We start from the raw sequence: 7,500 nt of genomic DNA, 5'->3' as shown, positions 1-7,500 counted from the left end.
ACCGCCACCCCCCGACCGCCACCAGCCGACCGCCACCAGCCGACCGCCACCAGCCGACCGCCACAAGGCGACAGCCACCATCCCCAAGCGCCATCCCCGACCGCCACCCCCCGACCGCCACAAGGCGACAGCCACCATCCCCAAGCGCCATCCCCGACCGCCACCCCCCGACCGCCACCAGCCGACCGCCACCAGCCGACCGCCACAAGGCGACAGCCACCATCCCCAAGCGCCATCCCCGACCGCCACAAGGCGACCGCCACAAGGCGACCGCCACCAGCCGACCGCCACAAGGCGACAGCCACCATCCCCAAGCGCCATCCCCGACCGCCACAAGGCGACCGCCACAAGGCGACCGCCACCAGCCGACCGCCACAAGGCGACAGCCACCATCCCCAAGCGCCATCCCCGACCGCCACCCCCCGACCGCCACCAGCCGACCGCCACCAGCCGACAGCCACCATCCCCAAGCGCCATCCCCAAGCGCCACCCCCGACCGCCACCAGCCGACCGCCACCAGCCGACCGCCACCAGCCGACCGCCACCAGCCGACAGCCACCATCCCCAAGCGCCATCCCCAAGCGCCACCCCCGACCGCCACCAGCCGACAGCCACCAGCCGACCGCCACCAGCCGACCGCCACCGGCCGTTCGCGGTGTGCGCCGCCGTTCCCCAAGCACCCTCCGGGACGAAGCCGGAGCCAGAGAATAGCAGCGGTGGTGCGTAAAAGCTGCGGCCGGGCCTCGCGGAAGGTCCCCGGGCGGCGAGCTGCGGAGCCCCGGCCTCCAGCTTCCACCAGGTAATAGGACCGGGCGCGCGTAAAAGCTGCGGCCGGGCCTCGCGGAAGGTCCTCGGGCATCCAGCGAGATCACACGGCCCCCACCGGAGGCGGCTAGCGCCTCCGTAGAGTAGTACCGGCCCGTGGAAGCGGCCGCCCGTCAGCCTGCGTTGCCGCTGGTCGAAAAATGCACTAAGTGCCAAACCCCATTCATTTACAACGGCGTGTCCGCCAGAGGGCGCACTTCCCCCGGCGGACCAGCCGGCGGGGCTCGTTAGAGAGTGTATCCGCCTGGCAGTGCCTCCTGGACGGCCTGTATTCCGGACCGCGACCGCTAACTTACGGGAGCCTAAACGGCCCGCGGACCAGCCGGCGGGTCCTCCGTGAAAGCCTATCCGCCTGGCGGTGCCTCCTGGCCGGCCTGGATTCCGGACCGCGACCGCTCACTCGCGGGACCCTAAACGGCCCGCGGACCAGCCGGCGGGTCCTCCGTGAAAGCCTATCCGCCTGGCGGTGCCTCCTGGCCGGCCTGGATTCCGGACCGCCACCGCTCACTCGCGGGACCCTAAACGGCCCGCGGACCAGCCGGCGGCTCCTCCGTGAAAGCCTATCCGCCTGGCGGTGCCTCCTGGCCGGCCTGGATTCCGGACCGCCACCGCTCACTCGCGGGACCCTAATCGGCCCGCGGACCAGCCGGCGGATCCTCCGTGAAAGCCTATCCGCCTTCGCCGGTTCCCCGGCCGGCCACGGGTGGCGAGAATCCGGCCTCCTCGCCCGGAGCGCGCTTCGACTTGGGCGAAAAATGCACCAAGTGCCAAACCCCATTCATTTACAACGGCGTGTCCGCCAGAGGGCGCACTTCCTCCGGCCGGCGGGGCTCGTTAGAGAGCGCGTCCGCCTTGGCCGGTTCCCCGGCCGGCCACGGGTGGCGAGAATCCGGCCTCCTCGCCCGGAGCGCGCTTCGACTTGGGCGAAAAATGCACTAAGTGCCAAACCCCATTCATTTACAACGGCGTGTCCGCCAGAGGGCGCACTTCCTCCGGCCGGCGGGGCTCGTTAGAGAGCGCGTCCGCTTTCGCCGGTTCCCCGGTCGGCCGCGAACGGCGAAAAGCCGGCCTCTTCCCCCGGAGCCCGGTGGGCGAATTTTTTTTTTTTTTTTTTTTTCAAAGTGCCAACGGCTCTCGCGCCGCGCTGCGTCCGCCTTCGCCGGTTCCCCGGTCGGCCCGAACGAGCGAAAATTCGGCCTCTTGCCCCGGAGCCCGGTCGGCGAATTATTTATTTATTTATTTATTTATTTTTCCAAAGTGCCAACGGCTCTCGCGCCGCGATGCGTCCGCCTTCGCCGGTTCCCCGGTCGGCCACGAACGGCCAAAAATCGGCCTCTCCCCCCGGAGCCCGGTCGGCGAATTATTATTTATTTATTTATTTATTTATTTATTTTTCCAAAGTGCCAACGGCTCTCGCGCCGCGATGCGTCCGCCTTCGCCGGTTCCCCGGTCGGCCACGAAGTATTGCGCATGATTATACGCGATGTTAATATTTATTTAATTATTAAATAAATACATACATGTGTTTATTAATGATATACGCGATGTTAATATTTATTTAATTATTACCTATATTATGAATAAACTAACGGTGATTTTACACGATTTGACTACATACGTGACCGTGATATAGTGCCGAGGGCTCCCGCGCCGTCACGCGTCCGCCTTGGCACGGGTCGCCCGCGGCAGCGAGCGTTCGGCTCGCGGGGGTCCGCGGGGTGTTATTAGGGAGTGCGGCAGCCGTGCCGAGGCTCCGGCCGGCCGCCGGAAGTCCCGCGGGGGAGCGTCGGAGCTCCGCGAGGCCGGCCGGGGAGCCTCTTAGTCATCGCCCGCGCTCGCGGTGGTCCCGGTCGCTTAAAGTGCCACGGGAGGCGTAGCGATGCGAGTGAGTGTGCGCAAAGTGCGAGAGGCGGTGCATTTACGCGCCGTGTCCGCGAGAGGGAGGCAATTCCCCGTTGCGACCTCCGGGAGATCAGCGGGCCGCCGAAAAGGCTCGGCCGGGGTGCCTGGAGCCTCCTCGGGCGTCGAGTTAGGAGGGGGGCGCGCGGAGAACCGGCTGGATGTCCCCTGGAAGCTCAGCGGGCCGTGGGAAAGGCTTGGCCGGGGTGCCGGAAGCCTCGGCCGGCTTAAAAGTGAGGAGGAAAGCGCGCGGAGAACCGGCCGGAGGTCCCCTGGAAGCTCAGCGGGCCGTGGAGAAAGCTTAGCCGGGGTGCCTGGAGCCTCGGCCGGCTTAAAATGTGAGGAGGAAAGCGCGCGGAGAACCGGCCGGAGGTCCCCTGGAAGCTCAGCGGGACGTGGGAAACGCTTGGCCGGGGTGCCGGAAGCCTCGGCCGGCTTAAAAGTGAGGAGGAAAGCGCGCGGAGAACCGGCCGGAGGTCCCCTGGAAGCTCAGCGGGCCGTGGGAAACGCTTGGCCGGGGTGCCGGGAGCCTCGGCCGGCTTAAAACGTGAGGAGGAAAGCACCGGGAGAACCGGCTGGAGGTCTTCTGGAAGCTCAGCGGGCCGCCGAAAACGCGTAGCCGAGGTGCCGGGAGCCTCCTCGGGCGTCAAAAGTGAGGAGCGACGCACCCCCGAGAACCGCCCGGGTCCTCCAGCCACCGTTGAAAAAGACGTCGAGTCAGGCTACCTTAAGAGAGTCACAGTTACTCCCGCCGTTTACCCGCGCGGAGCGTCATCGCCTCCGCGAACCGTCAAAAATAAATAAATTCATAAATAAATAAATGTCAAGTGAGCCTACCTTAAGAGAGTCACAGTTACTCCCGCCGTTTACCCGCGCGGAGCGTCATCGCCTCCGCGAACCGTCAAAAATAAATAAATACATAAATAAATAGATGTCAAGTGAGCCTACCTTAAGAGAGTCACAGTTACTCCCGCCGTTTACCCGCGCGGAGCGTCATCGCCTCCGCGAACCGTCAAAAATAAATAAATACATAAATAAATAGATGTCAAGTGAGCCTACCTTAAGAGAGTCACAGTTACTCCCGCCGTTTACCCGCGCGGAGCGTCATCGCCTCCGCGAACCGTCAAAAATAAATAAATACATAAATAAATAGATGTCAAGTGAGCCTACCTTAAGAGAGTCACAGTTACTCCCGCCGTTTACCCGCGCGGAGCGTCATCGCCTCCGCGAACCGTCAAAAATAAATAAATACATAAATAAATAGATGTCAAGTGAGCCTACCTTAAGAGAGTCACAGTTACTCCCGCCGTTTACCCGCGCGGAGCGTCATCGCCTCCGCGAACCGTCAAAAATAAATAAATACATAAATAAATAGATGTCAAGTGAGCCTACCTTAAGAGAGTCACAGTTACTCCCGCCGTTTACCCGCGCGGAGCGTCATCGCCTCCGCGAACCGTCAAAAATAAATAAATACATAAATAAATAGATGTCAAGTGAGCCTACCTTAAGAGAGTCACAGTTACTCCCGCCGTTTACCCGCGCGGAGCGTCATCGCCTCCGCGAACCGTCAAAAATAAATAAATACATAAATAAATAGATGTCAAGTGAGCCTACCTTAAGAGAGTCACAGTTACTCCCGCCGTTTACCCGCGCGGAGCGTCATCGCCTCCGCGAACCGTCAAAAATAAATAAATACATGAATAAATAGTCAAGTGAGCCTACCTTAAGAGAGTCGTAGTTACTCCCGCCGTTCGGCCGCTTAAAGTGCCACGGGAGGCGTAGCAATGCGAGTGAGTGTGCGCCAAGTGCGAGAGGCGGTGTATTTACTCGCCGTGTCCGCGAGAGGGAGGTAACTCCCCGTTGCGACCTCCGGGAGAGCAACGGGCCGCCGAAAACGCTCAGCCGAGGTGCTGGAAGCCTCGGCCGGCTCTCAAAGCGAGGCGCGAGGCACCGGGAGAACCGGCTGGAGGTACCCTGGAAGCTCAGCGGGCCGTGGGAAACGCTCAGCCGAGGTGCTGGAAGCCTCGGCCGGCTCACAAAGCGAGGCGCGAGGCACCGGGAGAACCGGCTGGAGGTCCCCTGGAAGCTCAGCGGGCCGTGGGAAACGCTCAGCCGAGGTGCTGGAAGCCTCGGCCGGCTCACAAAGCGAGGCGCGAGGCACCGGGAGAACCGGCCGGAGGTCCCCTGGAAGCTCAGCGGGCCGTGGAGAAAGCTTAGCCGGGGTGCCGGAAGCCTCGGCCGGCTTAAAATGTGAGGAGGAAACCGGCTGGACGTCTTCTGGAAGATCAGCGGGCCGTGGAAAATGCTAAGCCGAGGTGCTGGTTGTCGAATAAGGCTCCGCCATCTCGTAGAAGGTGCTAATAAAGTTCATATCCGCTCGGCTGGAGGTAATTGGCCCGCGGACCGGCCGGCGGGACCTCCGTGACAGCCTACCCGCCTGGCGGTGCCTCCTGGCCGGCGTGCATTCCGGGCCGCGACCGCTAACTTACGGGACCATAAATGGCCCGCGGACCAGCTGGCGGGACCTCCGTGACCGCCTATCCGCCTGGCGGTGCCTCCTGGCCGGCCTGGATTCCGGACCGCGACCGCTCACTCGCGGGACCCTAAATGGCCCGCGGACCAGCCGGCGGGACCTCCGTGACAGCCTATCCGCCTCCCGGTGGCTGCTGGCCGGCGCGGATTCCGGGCCGCGACCGCTAACTTACGGGACCCCAATTGGCCCGCGGACCAGCCGGCGGGACCCCCGTGACCGCCTATCCGCCTTGGCCGGTTCCCCGGCCGGCCACGGATGGCGAGAATCCGGCCTCCTCGCCCGGAGCGCTCGTCGGCTTCGGCGAAAAATGCACTAAGTGCCAAACCCCATTCATTTACAATGGCGTGTCCGCCAGAGGGCGCAGTTCCCCCCGCGGACCGGCCGGCGGGACCTCCGTGACAGCCTATCCGCCTGGCGGTGGCTGCGGGCCGGCGCGGATTCCGGGCCGCGACCGCTAACTTACGGGACCCCGATTGGCCCGCGGACCAGCCGGCGGGACCTCCGTGACCGCCTATCCGCCTGCGCTGGTTCCCCGGCCGGCGCGAATTCCGGGCCGCGACCGCTAACTTACGGGACCCCGATTGGCCCGCGGACCAGCCGGCGGGACCTCCGTGACCGCCTATCCGCCTGCGCTGGTTCCCCGGCCGGCGCGAATTCCGGGCCGCGACCGCTAACTTACGGGACCCCGATTGGCCCGCGGACCAGCCGGCGGGACCTCCGTGACCGCCTATCCGCCTGCGCTGGTTCCCCGGCCGGCGCGAATTCCGGGCCGCGACCGCTAACTTACGGGACCCCGATTGGCCCGCGGACCAGCCGGCGGGACCTCCGTGACCGCCTATCCGCCTGCGCTGGTTCCCCGGCCGGCGCGAATTCCGGGCCGCGACCGCTAACTTACGGGACCCCGATTGGCCCGCGGACCAGCCGGCGGGACCTCCGTGACCGCCTATCCGCCTGCGCTGGTTCCCCGGCCGGCGCGAATTCCGGGCCGCGACCGCTAACTTACGGGACCCCGATTGGCCCGCGGACCAGCCGGCGGGACCTCCGTGACCGCCTATCCGCCTGCGCTGGTTCCCCGGCCGGCGCGAATTCCGGGCCGCGACCGCTAACTTACGGGACCCCAATTGGCCCGCGGACCAGCCGGCGGGACCTCCGTGACCGCCTATCCGCCTCCGCTGGTTCCCCGCTCGGCGTGGATTCCGGACCGCGACCGCTAAATTACGGGACCCAAATTGGCCCGCGGACCAGCCGGCGGGACCTCCGTGACCGCCTATCCGCCTTCGCTGGTTCCCCGGTCGGCCACAGATGACGAATATTCGGCCTCTCGCTCTGGAAGTCCTGCCGACTTAGCCGAAAATTTTCTAAGTGCCATCGGCTCTCGCTCGGAAAAGTGTCCGCCTCGTCTGGTTCCCCAGCTCGGCCTCAGAATTCGAAAATTCGGCCTCTCTGAGGTACCAGGGGTAGGCTTTATGTACTTGGTCCCCCCAGTTAGTGTACTCATCACTTTACCCCCCTTTCGCAAAATATAGTCGGCACGTATGTGCAGAACTGTTTATTTTCATTTTAAAAATTTTCTAAGTGCCAGCGGAAGCTGTCACACGAACTGTCCGAGCTACCACGGTGCCCATCCCGGGCAGTGACGGCAAAAGGCCGATGTGTGTTTGATGGAAGTCTGAATAATTTCTAAGTGCCAACGGCTCAACCGCCGTAAAGTGTCCGCCTCGGCTGGTTCTCCCGGTCGGCCCGAACGAGCGAAAATTCGGCCTCTTCCCCTGGAGGTCCGGAACATTTTGGCGAATATTTTCAAAGTGCCAACGGCTGTTCCGCCGTAACGTGTCCGACCCGGCTGGTTCCTCCGGTCGGCCCGAACGAGCGAAAATTCGGCCTCTTCCCCTGGAGGTCCGGACGACTTTGGCGAATATTTTCTAAGTGCGAACGGCTGTTGCGCCGTAACGTGTCCGACCCGGCTGGTTCCTCCGGTCGGCCTGAACGAGCGAAAATTCGGCCTCTTCCCCTGGAGGTCCGGACGACTTTGGCGAATATTTTCAAAGTGCCAACGGCTGTTGGGCCGTAAAGTGTCCGACCCGGCTGGTTCCTCCGGTCGGCCCGAACGAGCGAAAATTCGGCCTCTTCCCCTGGAGGTCCGGAACATTTTGGCGAATATTTTCAAAGTGCCAACGGCTGTTGCGCCGTAACGTGTCCGACCCGGCCGGTTCCTCCGGTCGGCCCGAACGAGCGAAAATTCG

This window comes from Syngnathus scovelli, unplaced genomic scaffold (genome assembly GCF_024217435.2).
Source record: "Syngnathus scovelli strain Florida unplaced genomic scaffold, RoL_Ssco_1.2 HiC_scaffold_128, whole genome shotgun sequence".
Taxonomy (NCBI): domain Eukaryota; kingdom Metazoa; phylum Chordata; class Actinopteri; order Syngnathiformes; family Syngnathidae; genus Syngnathus; species Syngnathus scovelli.
The sequence above is the reverse complement of the archived record's forward strand: the minus strand, read 5'-3'. Positions refer to the sequence as shown.